Below are 16,883 nucleotides of genomic sequence, written 5' to 3' on the forward strand. Positions count from 1 at the left end.
GTAGCCCTCAGCCTCTTTATTTCTTCCCCAGACTGAGGGCAGCAGGGGCAAAACTGCTGCTGTGGCAGCGGCAGAGGGGCTACTGGTTGCCTCTGGGAGCTCTCCCCAGGGAAACTCAGAATCACTACCATTGGGTATGCTCAGCTGTGGATGGGGTTGCTGTTCTGTGGGTCCTGAGCCAGGGTTCCTGCTTGATGAAGAGTGGGGCATGGGTATTCCCAGGGTAGAGGGACTGTATTGCTCTCTGTATGGTGGTTGCTGTGTGCTGGAGGTGCTAGTGACTAGGTCCTTTGTTTCTTCCACAGCCTGAGGGCAGTTATGACAGTACCACTGCAGCTGCAATGGCAGAGGAGTTGTGGGTTGACTCTAGGATTTCCTCCTTAGAGAAATGCGGAGCTGCCTCTGATTGAAGTGATCAGTTAGTGGAAGGGTGGTTGTGCTGGAGTCCCAGGTTGGGTGGCCCTGCCCAGTGAGATGTGAGGACAGGAAACTGTATGGAAGACAATTTGGGCACTTTTCCATAGGGTGACTGCACTGTGCTAAAGGTCTGTGCCAGTCCCTCGTCACCTCTCCAGAGCCTGTAGGCAATACTAGTGAATGTTATGAGTGATTATTGTGCTGAGGAGAAGATGTGTATTCTGCAGCCATTGGATGAAATGTTCTGTAAACATCTATTAGGTCCACTTGGTCTATCGTGCAGATTAAGTCTGATGTTTCTTTGTTTATTTTCTGTCTGGATGATCTGTTCATTGCTGAAAGTGGGGTGTTGAAGTCTCCAGCTATTATTATATTGAAGTCCATCTCTTTCTTTAGCTCTAATAATATCTGCTTTATATATCTGGGTGCTTCAGTGTTGGATGCATACATATTTACAATTATTATATCCCTTGCTGAATTGACTTATCATTATATAATGACCTTCATCTCCTATAGGTTTTGTTTTGAAATCTATTTTGTGTAACATAAGGTATAGCTGCTACTATTTTCCTGCACCCATTGGCATAGAATATTATTTTCTATCCTTTTATTTTCAGTTAATGTGTGCCTCCATAGGTTGTATGTTTCTTGTAGACAACAAATTGTTGGGTCTTGTTTTTTCATCCATTCAGCCACTATTTCCCTACATTGGAGAGCTTAGTCCATTTACATTCAATGACATTATTAATAAATAGAGACTTACTCCTGCCATTTTGTTATTTGTTTCCTAGTTATTTTTGGTCTTCTTTTCCTTCTTTCTTTCCTGTCATTTTTAGTGAACATAATTTTCTCTGCTGTTATGGTTTAATTTCATGCTTTTTATTTTTCATTTATCTGTTATATGTGTTTAGATTTGAGGTTACCATAAGGCTTGCAAATAATATCTTATAATTCGTTATTTTAAACTGATAACACTGGTTACATAAACTAACAAACATGGAAAAAGAAACTAATAAAAACTCTACACTTTAACTTCATTTCCCCCACTTTTTAACTTTGTTGTTTCTATATATATCTTAATGTACTGTCTATGTCTTAAAAAGTTGTTGTAATTATTATTTCTTATCAGTTCATCTTTTTGTCTTTCTACTTAAGATATGGGTAGCTTAAACATCATAAATACAGTTTAATAGTGTTCTGTGTTTGTTATTGTACTTACTTAATTCCTCATTAAAGTCCTTTTCTTCCTGATTGAAGAACTCCTTTTAGAATTTCTGATAGGATAGGCCTGGTATTGATGAAATCTCTAAGCTTTTGTTTGTCTTGGAAAGTCTTTATAACTCCTTCAGGCTTGAGGGATTCCCCATCGCGCCGCCCCCCACCTCCCGCCCCACTGGCTATACTATTCTAGGGTAAAAGTTTGTTCCTTCAGGACTTTTTAATAAGTCATGCCACTCTCTCATAGCCTGTATCATTTCCACTGAAAAGTCTGCTGCAAGATGTACTGGAGTTCCATTACACGTTATTTATTTTCTTTTTTTACTTTTAGGATCCTTTCTTTATCCTTGACTTTTGGGAGTTTGATTATTAAATGTCTTGAGATAGTATTCTTTGGGTTAAGTTTTCTTTGTGTTGTATAACCTTCTTGTACTTGCATATTGATATCTTTCTCTATGTTTGGGAAATTCTCTGCTGTTATCCCTTTGAGTAAACTTTCTACTCCTTTATCTTTTTTTTTTTAAGGCCAATAACTCTTTAGATTTGCCCTTTTGAGGCTATTTTCTAGATCTAGTAAGCATGCTTCATTCTTTTTAATTTTTTCTTTTGTCTCCTCTGTGTATTTTTAAATAGACTGTCTTCAAGCTCACTAATTCTTTCTTCTGCTTAATCAATTCTGCTCTTAAAAGACTCTGATGCATTCTTCAATATGTCCATTTAATTTTTCAGTTCGAGAATTTCTGCTTGTTTTTAATTATTTCAATTTCTTTGTAAAATTTATTTGATAAGATTCTGAATTCCTTGTCTTTGTTATCTTAAATTTCTTTGAGTTTCAGCTATTTTAAATTCTGTTTGAAAGGTCACATAGCTCTGTCTCTCCGGGACCAGTAACTGGTGCCTTATTTAGTTCGTTTGATGAGTTCATGTTTTCTTGGATGGTCTTGATGCTGAGGATGTCTATTGGTGTCTGGGCATTGAAGATATAGGTGTTTATTGTAGTTTTTGCAGTCTGAGCTTGTTTGTACTTGTCCTTCTTGGAAAGGTTTTCCTGCTATTCAAAAGAACTTGGGTGTTGCGATGGAAGCTTTATGTCACTGCAGCTTTATCTGTATTAATGGGCACCCCAAGCCCACTAACAATGTGGTTCTTGTGGACTCATAAAAATACCTTTTTGGTGGTCTTGGATAAAATCTGCAAGAATTCTCTGGAGAACTAGGAAGAGACTCCTCTCTTTCCTTATTTTGTTCCAAACAAAATCTCTCTCTCTGTGCTGAGATGCCTGGAGCTGAGGGAGAGGTAACCTAAGCACCCCTGTGGTCACCATCACTGGAACTATGCCAGGTCAGACATGAAGCCATTACAGTACTATGTCTCACCCAAGGTCTGCTCTTTCTATTACCTGGCTACTACCTGTGTTTGCTCAAGGACCTAGGATGGTACAATTGCAGGTCACAAAGCCAGCCAGGCATGTATCCTTCCGTTAAGGGCAGCAAGTTTCCCTAGGCCCCAGGTAGATCCACAGACATTGTCTGAGAGTCAGAGTCTGGAGTCAGAAATCTTGGAAGTCTACCTGGTACTCTATCCTACTGCAGCTGAGATGGCACCCAAACCACAAGACAAAGTCCTTCCCGCTCTTCCCTCCCCTTTGTGTCTCTCCGTGTTTATCACCACCACAGGCCCATAGAGTACTGCCAGTCTATCACTGACATTTACTTCAGGCCCTGAGGGCTTTTTAGTCAGCTTGTCATGAATGCTGCCAAGCCTGGGACTCACCCTTCAGAGCAATGCGCTTCCTTCTGGCTGTCCAAGAACCAAGGGCTGGAATTGGGGACCCCAAGAGTCCATTTGGTGGTCTACTCCACTGTGGCCTCATTGGTACCTAATCAGCAAAACAAAGTCCTATTTACTCTTTCCTCTGCTTTTCTCGAGCAGAAGTCTCTCCTCATGTCTACCCTAGCTCTGAATGTGCTGTGTCACACCTGAAGCCAGCATGTCTCAGCGTCTCACCCAGAGTCCCACAGCATGTACTGCCTGGTTCTGTTGCTGATTTTGCAGAGTCCAAGGGCTCTTTACTCAGCAGATAAGAATCCTGCCCAGACTGTATTTTTCCCTGTAATTCAGTGTGTTCCCTTCTGGCCCAGGGTCTAGAAATATAATCTCAGATCTAGGACCTCACAACTCTGCCCAGTACCCTATCCTACTGTGGATGAGCTGGTATACAGACTGCAAGACAAAGTCCTCTTTATTCTTCTTTCTTCTCAAGTGAAAAGAAGAGTTCTTTTGGAGCTGCAAGCTGCACTGACTGGGGTTGGGGGAGGTGTGTCGCAAGCAGTCCCTTAGCTGTGCTGGCTGGTTTCTTACTAGGTCACATGCCTCCCAAGTCCACTGGCTCCAAGCCCAGAACAGCAATAGGTCTTGCCAAGGAATTGCAGTCCTTGTGGTCTAGATGGCCTTTTAAGTTTATTTAGGACCTCATAGCACATTAGCCTTTGCTGGTGAGGCATGAGAAGACTCAAGTTCTGACCACTGGAATGGGCAATTCCCCACTGGCTCATGTAAGTTCTCCCTTGAAGGGTATGGGCTGAGTTCTTCCCAGTGTTGCTTTCTGCTGTGACAGGGCAACACTGAGTTCGAATGCAAAGTCCCAGAATTGCTGGGCTCTCCCTTCCCCAAGCACACAGAGTCTGCCTCCACATGTAGCTACTATTGGGGGATGAGGGAAGAGTTGTGTCAGTAAGTCAAAACTGTCTTTCCTGTTCCCCTCAGTGCCTCTTTTAGTAATAGGAAGTTAAACCAGGTATTGTAAATCACCTGATTTTTGGCTCTTATGAAGGTGCTTTTCTGTGCAGATAGCTGTTAAGTTTGAAGTTTAAGGAAGACAATCAGTGGAAGCTTCCATTCAGTAGCTCCACCTCTCTCCAGAAAAATGCTCTATTTAAGTAATTTAAGCAGAAGATCAGGAGCATGGTGAAAATTTTGCTTTTACAAAAGTCACTCAAAAAGATGTATAGAGCAGTGGTTCTCTAATTTTACTGTGTGTTAGAATCTCCTGTAGATCTTCTTGAAACCAGGTTGCAAGACACCCTCTCCCCCAAAGCTTCTGGTTCTAAGTCTGAGGCAGAGCCTGATAATTTGCATTTCTAACAAGTTCCCCAGTGATACTGATACTGCTGGTTGGAGGATCATGCTTTAAAAAATCACGGATATAGAGGATAAGTATACCAAGGGAAAAAAACCAGTCAAAGTAACAAGACCAATTAACTAGTGTGAAAGCAATAAAATCCATGAACAAGGTGAAAACAAAAGCAGTAACAACAAAATTAGATTCAGTTGATTTATGTTGTTAGTAAAAAGACAATTTAAAACATCTATGGTAGATATATATTCCTAATTGATTATTGGGATCCCCCTTTTTTCTCCCTTTTATTTTTCTTAGTTCCCTTTGTTATTCTCTAGCCTATCATCATGTAAAATGAAGAACCTAGGTAGAGGTCCAGGAGAAAATGAAGTTCAAATATACAAGAGAAATGGAAGAGACTACTAAATAATTATTGTGGTTCAGTTTTAATGCTTCTGTATTTTATGGTGCCACTGTTTTTACATTTTTTGGAGTGGGGGGGCATCATAAATTCAGGTGTTGAACGCCTCTGACATCTTAATCTGGCTTTGAGTAAATGATTTGAGAAAAGAAAAAAAAAAAATCAAATAATTTGGGAGTAGATAAAGCTTGTCTGCCAGGTGATAGAACATGAAAAGGGCAAGAATGAAAGCTGAAACACCAAAAGAATTTTTAGCTAAGATGATTTATCACTAGTAAGTATGGATCAGAATGGAATTTAGGCATTTATGCCACATATTCTCATAGCACCTTGTTGACATTGTTTTATAGAACTTTTGTCTGATCTGTATATCTTGTATTCAAAATAAAATGCCCACCATGAGGTGGTGATAAAATCTTAGATAATCGTGAAAATGCAGTTGGTGTGATTGAAATAGCAATTTATCATTGATACTAAAAATATAGAACTGTATTTTTCATTTTATAAAACAGAATTATATATAAAACTAAACATTGAATGAAAAGGTTCAATGTCCTCATAGGATCTAGCTAAACATAAAATATTTAGAGGCATGTATCTTAAAGAGCATTGCAATAGCAAAACCTGAAATACAAATGTGTGTATCTTTATACCACTTATTCTGTTGCCCAAAGTTGTCATTAAAATAATTTTTGTTTACCTCTTCTCTGTACATTCTAAGTGAATAAAATGATTGAAAGTATTTTGTGCAAGTACAATCTGCATTGTCTTATTGAAGGATGGCCTTTTCAAAACATCACAGCTTGAGTGTGTGGCATATTGTAATGTACTCATAATTAGCTTGCTAGTGTAACAAAAATAATAGAATATACCTAAGAGCTGAATATGGAGTTTTGTCAAGATTTTGTACCTACATCAGATGTCTTAACTTCTGGGAATGTGCTGCTTGTCTTACAGATTTATAATGCAATCTTCTATTTTTAGTTCTTGAATAATGTGAAAAGCCATCAAGTTACTTTAAAAAGAGTTTTGCCTTTTCTTTTTACAGCAGCTGCTGTAATCATTGTCATGAATGTACAAGAATATAGCTGAAAAGACTACTTCATGATCAAGAATAACTAAATCAAAAAGGTGTTATTGGGGAAATTAAATAAGAAAATGAAAAAAAATCTTTTTGAAAGTCAATGAAATCTATCTTTTCAACATTTATTCTGGAATGTATATACTATACTATGTGGTGAAATAATGATTTTTATCTTGGCATTTTCTCTTTTCTCAGCTATTATGATTTTACTAAAAATATATATGAGAACAATAAAAAGCCTGTAGCTGATGAGCTGAAATTGTAAGGCACTGAGAAAACAACCACATTTCTTCTTGAAACAGATAGCATAGCAGTGAACAAACACATTCCCGTATTTGCTGGATTCTGGATAATAGTACACCACAGATGGCCTGGCGCGGTGGCTCACGCCTGTAATCCCAGCACTTTGGGAGGCTGAGGCAGGCGGATCACAAGGTCAGGAGATTGAGACCATCCTGGCCAACATAGTGAAACTCCATCTCTACTAAAAATACAAAAATTAGCTGGGTATGGTTGTGGGAGCCTGTAATCCCCGCTATTCAGGAGGCTGAGGCAGGAGAATGGCTTGAACCCGGAAGGCAGAGGTTGCAGTGAGCTGAGATCGTGCCACTGCACTCTAACCTGGTGACAGAGCAAGACTCTGTCTCAAAAAACAAAACAAAAAAAGTACACCACAGACTTATTTTGATGAAAACAGATGTGGAAGGACTTGGCCCATTTCTCAAGGTCTCTCAATGAAGAGATTAGTTTTAGTTACCTTGAATCATTATGAAAGAAAGAGACAAAAATATAGAGTGGTTTCCAGATACAGAATCGTGATCAAACAATGAAGCAAATGGGTAAACTACCTCTTGTGTGTCTTTTTTTTAACAATTGTAACCACAATTTAGGTGGAGTGCACCCTTAAACTGTGCCATAGAATTTGTCTTATCTGTTAGAAGCATAGTCATCCGTTTAGTTTTTACCTTGTACAAGATCATGTTCAGTAACATTCACTTTCCACAAAATGTTTCAGGGAAGAATTTTACCATTGATACTATCAATTACGTCTAAAATAACAATCATAAGAAAATGAAGGTGTACTTTGTAAAGAATAACTTCAATGTACTTTAGAACAGAAAATCCGTGGATTAGAAAAAAGCATTAACATGGTACATTAAATATATCTATGTGACCATCAGCATCAAAATAGAAAAAAATGACATTTCTGGGTAAATTTGACACAATATGTGGCACACAGTTTATATTTAGTCAAATCTCCTGAAGGTAAAAAATAGCCAAAATCTTGAATGACATTTTCTGCAGTTAGTTGTACTCATGTGTTTTGAGATGAGAGAACGGATTTTAGATCTCATTTTATAAAATTGTATGTACATATTAAGATATATTTAAGGGCATTTAATGTAATACTTTGTTATTTTGGGAGAATGGAGGAATAGGATAATACAGAATTTCTGTTTCCTATATGCAATCATGTTATAAAATTAGTGATCAGAGTCAAAAATATTGAGCATTGCACATATCCTCAGAGTTTATATCATCTCCTCATTTTACATATGAGATGGCAAAACTGTGTTTTAATCCTGGGTACATATCTCATTCATGATAATAAGATTTATAATAGGCCACCTTTTATTGAGTATTATGTTTTGTTTGCTTTATACTTTCTGACTTTTTTACAGATGAGTCATTTGGAAGGAACAAGGAAATTCAGTAACCTGCACATGTTTATACAACCATTTCATGTCTGGGCTGGACTGTTTGACCCTGGGCCCATGTGACAAATGTCAGTTTATTCCATCATACCTTGGCTCTTCTCGTGGTGATGTCTTTATACAGAAAGCAGAAAGATGATCAGACATTTTCCATGTTTACATAGATGTGCTGTCCAAAGAAGAATTTGAAAGTAAGAGAAACTGTGAGGTTGGCAAATTTTTACTTTATAGTTCTGATCTCTACCTTCTATGGCCATTTCAAACCATATTTTCTGCAATTTTTTTCTCCTGTAGTCATCCTGGTCCCATATGGAGGCTCTGGTGACCCAGGCTCCTTGACTTCATGGTGTCATCATGGTGAAATCTCTTGGCAATAACATTTAAGGCTTCCCTTTTATGGCTCCAAAAGAATGACTTCCTTCTTTAATTTCACCTTTTCTATGACAAGAGACTGTGGGGATGGCACTCCAGTTTCTCCAAAGCGATAGTTGACAAATTAATCTTCACACAAAGGCTCATATCTGTTACAGCTTTCCACAGGTATATTTATTCAACAGAGAAATGAGTTATTTTAAAAATGGGGTAATCTTTTGATGACAGGCTCCATGAGACCATTGCAAGTATTTAAGGGAAAGATTTGCGAGGAGGGGACATATTTATCAGAAACCTCCGATCTCAGTCCATTAGCAAGGAAAGCTGATTTTGTTGTAGGTATTTACTTGTTTGTTTGGTGTTTTGTTCCTAAACTGGTCTTGAGATCATTTTCATAAGACTGTTTATAAATTCCAGCCCTACTCTGAATGAGAATCCAAGGGATGTGGTTGTAGATTAAATGCATTTCACTGGCTTATTCTTAGTTCCTAAATGTCTGACCTATAACCAAGTGTCCCTCTCACAGGAAACTTGTTTATACTGGAAGACGCCCTTGTGATTCTTATTTGATCTGTGTTCAGTTTATTCCTACCGTAACAGCCCCTCTCTAGGACAGCCCTTGACTGGAAAGGAAGTGAGGTGTCAGTCAGGTGAGACACAGAGGAGACAACTCAACAAAACACATGAAATAACAGAAGCAGTTTATTTCTTACAGATTCCATAGAGAAGAGGGCAGCACCCTTCACAGAGCCAATGGGAAGGGGGAGCTCTTCAGCACATGCACACTTAACCAATGGATGTAGGGTAAGAGAGAGGTGGTGGGGGTACTCTGTGAGCCTGGATCTTTACTGGGGTCCAGAGTATTGCCTAGGTGAGTTTCTTGTGGGGGTTTCTAATCCGTGAGTTTAGAGCAAGCTCCTATGAGTTCTGTGGAGTCACACTGTGACTGAGAAATGGTTACTGTAGCATATCTGGGAAGTCCATGTATGAGATGGGGATAAGTGTGACAAATTCAAGTAGCTCGTATCTAGTTATGACATAAGGAGGCGGTCACCAGGAGGTGGTTGTATAAGACAAATGTCTGTACCAACCACATTGAAAATCTGGGAGGAGGTAAAGAACTGGAAACCTTGTCAAGAGCAACTGATCACTGCTTCTGGGATAGAAAAGGTAAACCTATATTGAAAATGGGTGTCAAGGCAACATACAATTATGAGAATTTACTACAAAAGCTATTGTTTATTTTTAATATTAATGGCAAATCAATCTTATATACAATATTGTTTCCAAAGCAAATGATGATCAAAAGCAAAGTGTCTTAAGATAACAAGCAGCAGGTTAAAGTTGTTTAAATATGCATTTGATATTGTAGTATATTGAAATATATAATAAGATCTTTTACTTGTAGCTGTATCTGTCAAATAGGTCAAAAGTAGAACAGCAAAAGAACACCATTTCCATTACCATCAATTGAGAAAGATAAGATGTGATTGGAAGGAAATAGGGCTGTATTTTAATTTTAAGGAAGTAGCCCTGTAGAATAATGATGAAAATTCTTTCTCTTTTGTTTTTATAGTTGACATTTTTAATTGCATAGTCTCATATATTGATTTGTTTAACAACCTACAATTTATTACACATAATTAATAATCTGGAGATAAAAATACTGTCATTACAAACCAGGTGACTGAAATTAGGCTGTCATGGTTAATGTCTACATTGAAGAAAAGACATAAACATAATTCTGGAGAAACATAATTCTCCAAAATATAAATTCTGGAGTAGTCTGCAAGAAACTGATTCTCAGTTACAGGTGCGCTATCCAAGAAAATTTAAAGCAGACTCTCTGGTCATGGACCTCAACACGGATTTTTTTTTTTTTTTTTTTTTTAATGTTTCCAAGTTGATCGTAATGGGATGTCATGGTTGTCAAACTGGTCTAGAATTTTTTTAGATAGGATATGTAGAAGGATTGACTGAGAGCTGGAACTTACTGCTTGGTAACTATTTTCAGATATTTTCCTAGTCCTTGACATATGGGAGGATTGTGTGTTGAATTGCATCAAGGCTAATTGACACTTCAGTCAACAAAATAGGAATAGAGACATTCAAGACCATGATTTTACCTTATTCCTTTTCCCTGCTTGAGTGAATCCTGAAGCATTGTGTGAAAAAAGAGGTGCCATAAGAATGCCTAGAATTCCAAATTAACTCACAAAATGTTAACCATCTATTCACTTTCGCATGCCTGAAAAATAAACCTTCATAATGTTCAACCTCTGAGATTTAGGTGTCTTTCTTTTTTTGCTAATGCGACATTAACAGTCTATCCTGACATGGCTCCAGGTGTCCTTAACTCTCTTCCTCCAAATTTTTTCTTTTCTGCAATTATAAGACACTGGCTTTCTTATCTCCAAGAGCAATCTGTCAGTTTTTACACTGTAAGTTCCATGAGAGAAAGGAGATTTTCTTTTTACTTTTTTGTTACGTTTCTTTGTTTCAGTTAAATAACCCAAATATTGGGGCAGAAGTGGACCTCACTAAATATTTTTGAATGAATGAATCTTTTTTGCCTCTCCTTTCATATCCTCATGAATTGATCTCTTTCATTAGCATTTGAAATTGATATACTTCTTCTTTGACCCAAGCTGTTATGCCATTTCTTTCCTCCATTTATAGCTAGATGCAGATGTCAGGTCTTTATCTTTCACTATTTTTACAACCCATTAAAAACTGGCTCCCATCCTCTATCACTGTATTAAACTTTAAAGTGCGTATCAGTAATGACTTCCCTATCTCTAAAAACCATGGGCACATTGTTCAGTCGTGTCTTTTTTGGTCTTTACCAGCAGCAATCACTACTAACAGTCACCCTTGAAACATTCTCTAGATTTGACTGCCAGGGTACTAGCCTAGTTATCATCCTCATCCTCTGGAGGCAATCGTCTTCTTCATTTCCAGATTTCTTCTCTACCAGTCATTAAATGTCAGAATTCCTCAAGATTCACCTCCCAGCTTTCTTCTCTTTCCAGGTTGTATTCTCTCAATAGGAAATTCTCCTATAGCAATTGCTTCAAAATTCATTTTTCCAGCCTATATCTCTCCATGGAGCTCCATATTTATGTACTCAGTGATTTGCCCAATGTTTATTGAACTTTAGCTATGTGACAAATACTATCATAAGCACTGGAGATTCACAAAAATAAGACTGTTTTTATGGTGTCTAGAGTATTGTGGAAGAAACTGAAGCTTGTTTCAGCTGTGAATATTACATTCATGATATGATTACTTGTGTTATCCTTCCTTCATTGGATATAAGTGCCTCAAAAACAGATATTTGATTTAGAAACTCAGTGAATATTTGTTGAGTGAATGAATAACTGAATGAGTGAGTGCACAAACAGCTCATACTCCTATTTTATATTAGAGACTAATTTTGTTTGGTTTTTGTGCCTCATCTATTGCATCCTTTATTTGCTATTCAATTATACAAATACATAAACTAAGAATACAAATAATTTTAAGTCCTACCCCAGTTCTAGAGTAATATATTCAAAGTATAAACCAAATAATATTCAGATATAAAAAAACATAAAGGCCAGCATTAATATTAAAGGTAAAAATTGTAGAAGGTCTTTTGATCCTTTTATTTGAGAATTCCAATGGGCTTTATGAATATTTTTAGTTGTCTCATTTCTGTAAGTGAAAACACTTATGTGGAAGTGACTACAAGAGGATTGAGGCTGAAATTTATGTGTTCCAACTGCACACAGCATAGCATGCCTCTAATGTATGTGAAATATCCTCTAAATGTTACTTCTACTTAGATACGAAAGACAAGAGTACTGGTTTTCAGAAGATTGGCATTTTCATGTTAAAATTGTGTTGCTGCCCCACACGTCCCGGTGAAGAGATGACCAAACAGGCTTTGTGTGAGCAATAGCTTTTTAATCACCTGGGTGCAGGCTGACTGAGTCCGAAAAAGGAATCAGCAAAGGGAGACAGGGGTGGGGCAGTTTTATAGGATTTGGGTAGGTAGTGCAAAATTAGTCAGAGGGGGTTGTTCTCTGGCAGGCAGTGGCGGGGGTCACAAGTTGCTCGGTGGGGGAGCTTCCTAGACTCATTGTCCAGGAGAAGAAATTTCACAAGGCAATGTCATCAGTTATGGCAGGAACTGGCCACTTTCATTTCTTTTGTGGTTCTTTAGTTGCCTCAGGCCATCTGTATATATACATGCAGGCTTGGGCTCAGGGGCCTGACAGTTGCAACTAATTAAAAGAATATGTGTCAGACTATGTTCCATTTTTGTGAACACAAAGACAGTACCACTACATGTGCTGTGTAGGTTTTGCACCTCAAAGAGCCATTTGGCCAAGAGGGCAAGTATGTGTTGAAATGTTCATTGAATAGATGGGAAGTTGTCTGATTTCCAAAGTCTCACTAAATTTTAAGAGCTCCTCCTAAAGAGGAGATTTATCTTAGTCTCTGACCCTACAATTGACTTAAATGTCCCTGAAAGCCCTAATTATGTATCCAGCATATCTAGGGTTCCCCAAGGTATAGGAAAGCCAGTAATGAGAACTGCTGTATATGAGTACAGCTATTGTAACACACCATAGTCTAAATGATACCCATGAGTAGATTTTAAGGGCTCATGAAATTCCAAGAGAAAGCTGAGGCCTCCCTGGTGCCTGAAAATGTGAACAGACATTATGGCCACAACGGGCCCTCTACCTGAGGATTCTTGACACACAGTCTGGGAAGTTTTTATGTCACCTGTGGTTTCTATGAATAAACATTTTTTATAAAGGGATTTAATAGTAAAATTTTTTGTTTTGGAGTGCTGTTAAAATAGTTATTTCAGACTCGATATGTAAACCTAGATTTACATGTACATCACATTGGCAATCTGGCTTATCTTGTCCTTAGAGTCTTCAGTCAGAGTTTGTATGTAACTTAAGAAAGGTGGAAATCAGTAAAGAAAACATTTTAACAACTCTAGTCAAAGAAATTGTTCTTAAAATTATTTAGCCTTGTACCAAAAACAAGAGATTGTCTGAAAATCAGTATCATTTACTCCTTATGAACTGGCATTTACCTTTTGAAGAACAGCTCAATTACATGAGGAAAAAATGTATTCTCTACAGAAAAAAATAAGGATAGTAATCAACTCAGAAGGCTGATTTTAAAGAATTTCAACAATTCAACATAATGATTCTCGAATGGTAACATTTGCCAATGATGATTATTATATATATTTTTTCTTATTTGGAAAGTAGTAGCACTTTTCTAAAAATTAAACCTTCCTATACAATTGTAAAACCACACACTCACATTCAATATGTTATACCATATACTACTTTGTCCATAAGCCTTTCACTAAAAAGTTTCTATTTACTTTTTGAAAGATGAAAAATTTTTAATATCTTCACAATGTTGCGCAACCATCACCACAATCAATTTAAAAACATTTTCATCACTTCTAAAAGAAAGTCCATAGCCATTACCAGTCATTTCTTATTTCACTACAAATCCCACCCTGAGGCAATGGCTAATCTATTTTCTGTCTCTGTAATTTTGTGTATTCTGGATATTTCATATGAATGGATTCGTGCAATATGGTCTTTTGTGATTGGTTTCTTTCCCTTAGTGTAACGTTTTCACGATTTAGCTATGTTGTAGTATGTATCAGTGCTTTATTTCTATTAATTGCCAAATAATATTCCACTGTATGGATATACCATATTTTATAGTTGATCAACATTTCAGTTGTTTGCACTTTTGGACTATTATGAATAATACTGCTATAAACTTTAGGGTACTCGTTTCTGTGTGGGTATATGTTTTATTTTTCTTGGGTATATACTTAGGACTAGAACAGCAGGGTAATATAGTAACTCTATATTCAACATATTCAGGCACTGCCAGATAGTTTTCCAAAGCATTTTACTATTTCACATTTCCACGAGCAGTGTATGAAGATTCCAATTTCTCCATATCCTCATGAACATTAGTTTTTATGTCTTTTTGTTATAACCATACTAGTAGTGTGCATTTTATAGTTACACATTTTATAGTTATTTTTACATGCATTTTATACATACAAAATAACTATACATTTTACAGTGGTTTTTAAATTTTATTTTATTTTATTTTTTATTTTTTGAGACTGAGTCTTGCTCTGTCGCCCAGGCTGGAGTGCAGTGGCGTCATCGCGGCTCACTGCAAGCTCCGCCTCCCAGGTTCACGCCATTCTCCTGCCTCAGCCTCCCCGAGTAGCTGGGATTACAGGCGCCCGCCCCCACACCCCGCTAATTTTTTGTGTATTTTAGTAGAGACGGAGTTTCACCAAGTTAGCCAGGATGGTCTCCATCTCCCGACCTGGTGATCCACCAGCCTCGGCCTCCCAAAGTGCTGGGATTACAAGTGTGAGTCACCGCACCTGGCCGTATTTTATAGTTTTTTTTTTTTTTTTTTTTTTTTTTTAAAGTGTGGCTAATTATTTTAGCTATTATAACTATAATTGTTTTATTTTCAGATTGTTCATTGGTAGTGTAGAGCAATATGATTTTTCTATATTCATCTTGCATTATGCTACTTCTCTGAACTCTGTTAGTTCTCATAGTGTTTTTAGTGGATTACTTGAGATTTTCTATATTCAAAACCATATCATCTGTAGTTAGTTTTCTTTCTTCTCAATATGGATTTATTTTATTTTATTGCCTAATTGCTCTGACTAGAACCTGCAGTAATATGTTGAATAAAATTGGCAAGAGCAGATACCCTTGTTTTTCCTGATGTTAGGGAGTAAGCATTCAATCTTATGCCATTAACTATGCTTTCAACTGTTTAGCTTTTTAAAAATCCATAGCTGCCCTATAAGGTTGAATAAGTTCCAGTCTATTTCCAGCTGGTTGAGAGTTTCTGTTATGAGAGTGTGTTCCTGTTGATTAAGTGTTTTTATTAGGAAGGTTAGTTTTATCATGAAGGTTGAAGTGTTTTGTTAAATGCTTTTTCTGCATGTATTGAAATGATTATGCATTTTTAATCTTTTGTTCTATTGATAAGGTATGTTAATCGATTTTAGATATTCAATATTGTATTTCTGGGATAAATCCTATTTCTTCATAATGTATAATCCTTTTTATGTTGTTAGTTTTAATTTGCTAGTATTTCCTTGAGAATTTTGAGTGTATATTTGTAAAATATATTGATCTGTAATTTTCTTGTGATTGTTTTATCTGACTTTGATATGAGAGCTATACTGGCCTCACAGAATAAGCTGGGAAGTGTTTGCTCCTCACCTATGTTTTGGAAGTATTTGTGAAGACTTGGTAAAAATTTTTCTTTAAATGTTTGACATAATTTGCCAGTGAACCCATCTGGGTCTGAGCTTGTGTTTGGGAAGTTTCAAAATTATGGATTTAAACTCTTTAGATATTATAGGTCAATTCAGATTTTTAAATTCCTTCTTGCTTCAGTTTGTCTTTCAATTTCTTCATTTCATCTATGTTAACTAAATTTTCAAAGAATTGTGTACCATTTTTCATTTAATTTTTTTGTATTTTTGTATGGTCAGTAATTATGCCTTCTCTTTCATTCCTCACTTTAGTAATCTGAATCTTCCTTTTTTCCCCCTTTGGTCAACTTAGTTAAGATTTGTAAATTTCTAAAAAAAAAAAAAAAAAAAAAAAAATTCTTTTCAAAGAGCAAACTTTGGTTTTCTTGATTTTCTTCATTGCTTTTCTAATCTCCTCTTCATCAGTTTTTGCTCTAATCTTTCTTTCCTTGCTTTGGTCTGAATTCGCTCACCTTTTCTTATTGTCATAAGGTAGAAACTTAGGACATTGTTTTGGGGCTCTTCTTTGTTTATAGTGTTGGAATTCATAGCTATAAATTTCTCACCACTGCTTTAGCTGCATTCTATGGTGTATGGTGTCTTCATTTTAATTCACCTCATATGTTTTCTAATTTGCCTTATAATTGGATAACTAGGTGTATTTTTTCTTTTTTTTGCTTATTATTGAATTTTCCCAAGGCTTTTTGTTATTGAATTTTAGTTTCACTCCATTCTTGTCAGGGCACTTACTTTGATTTCAATCCTTTTAAATTTAGTGAGGGTTGTCTTATGGCCTAACATGTAAATCTATGCTGGAGAATGTCCCATGTGCCCTTGAGAAAAATATGCACTGTGTTATGGGTATCTGGAATATTCTGTTGCTATCTCTTCAGCCTAACGGATTGGTAGTGTTCAGGTTTTCTCTTTCCTTATTGACCTTCTGCTTAGCTGTTGTAGGCATTATGGAAAGTGAACTATTGAAGTCTCTCCATTATTTTGAATTGTTTGTTTCTCCTTTTAGTTTTAAGTTTTTGTTTCATGTATTTGGGAGCTCTGTTGTTAGGTGCATATGTTTTAAAAATTGTTATATTTTCCTAATGGATTGTCCTTTTAAAAATTGTAAAATATTCTCTTTACCTTCAGTAAGGTTTTCTTGTTTAAAATCTATTTTTGCCTGACTTTTTGGTATATTAGCCTCT

The 16,883-nt window shown here is 36.6% G+C and overlaps 1 long non-coding RNA gene across 1 annotated transcript; it reads left to right on the plus strand.

Moving 5' to 3' along the window:
- The first annotated feature begins 4,067 nt into the window (after positions 1-4,067).
- Positions 4,068-14,385, plus strand: LOC105483298 (uncharacterized). The gene is made up of 3 exons (XR_988157.2): positions 4,068-4,190; positions 7,941-8,164; positions 8,268-14,385. It is a non-coding gene; the product is annotated as an uncharacterized lncRNA (long non-coding RNA).
- The last annotated feature ends 2,498 nt before the right edge of the window (positions 14,386-16,883 follow it).

Source organism: Macaca nemestrina, chromosome 11 (genome assembly GCF_043159975.1).
Source record: "Macaca nemestrina isolate mMacNem1 chromosome 11, mMacNem.hap1, whole genome shotgun sequence".
Classification (NCBI taxonomy): domain Eukaryota; kingdom Metazoa; phylum Chordata; class Mammalia; order Primates; family Cercopithecidae; genus Macaca; species Macaca nemestrina.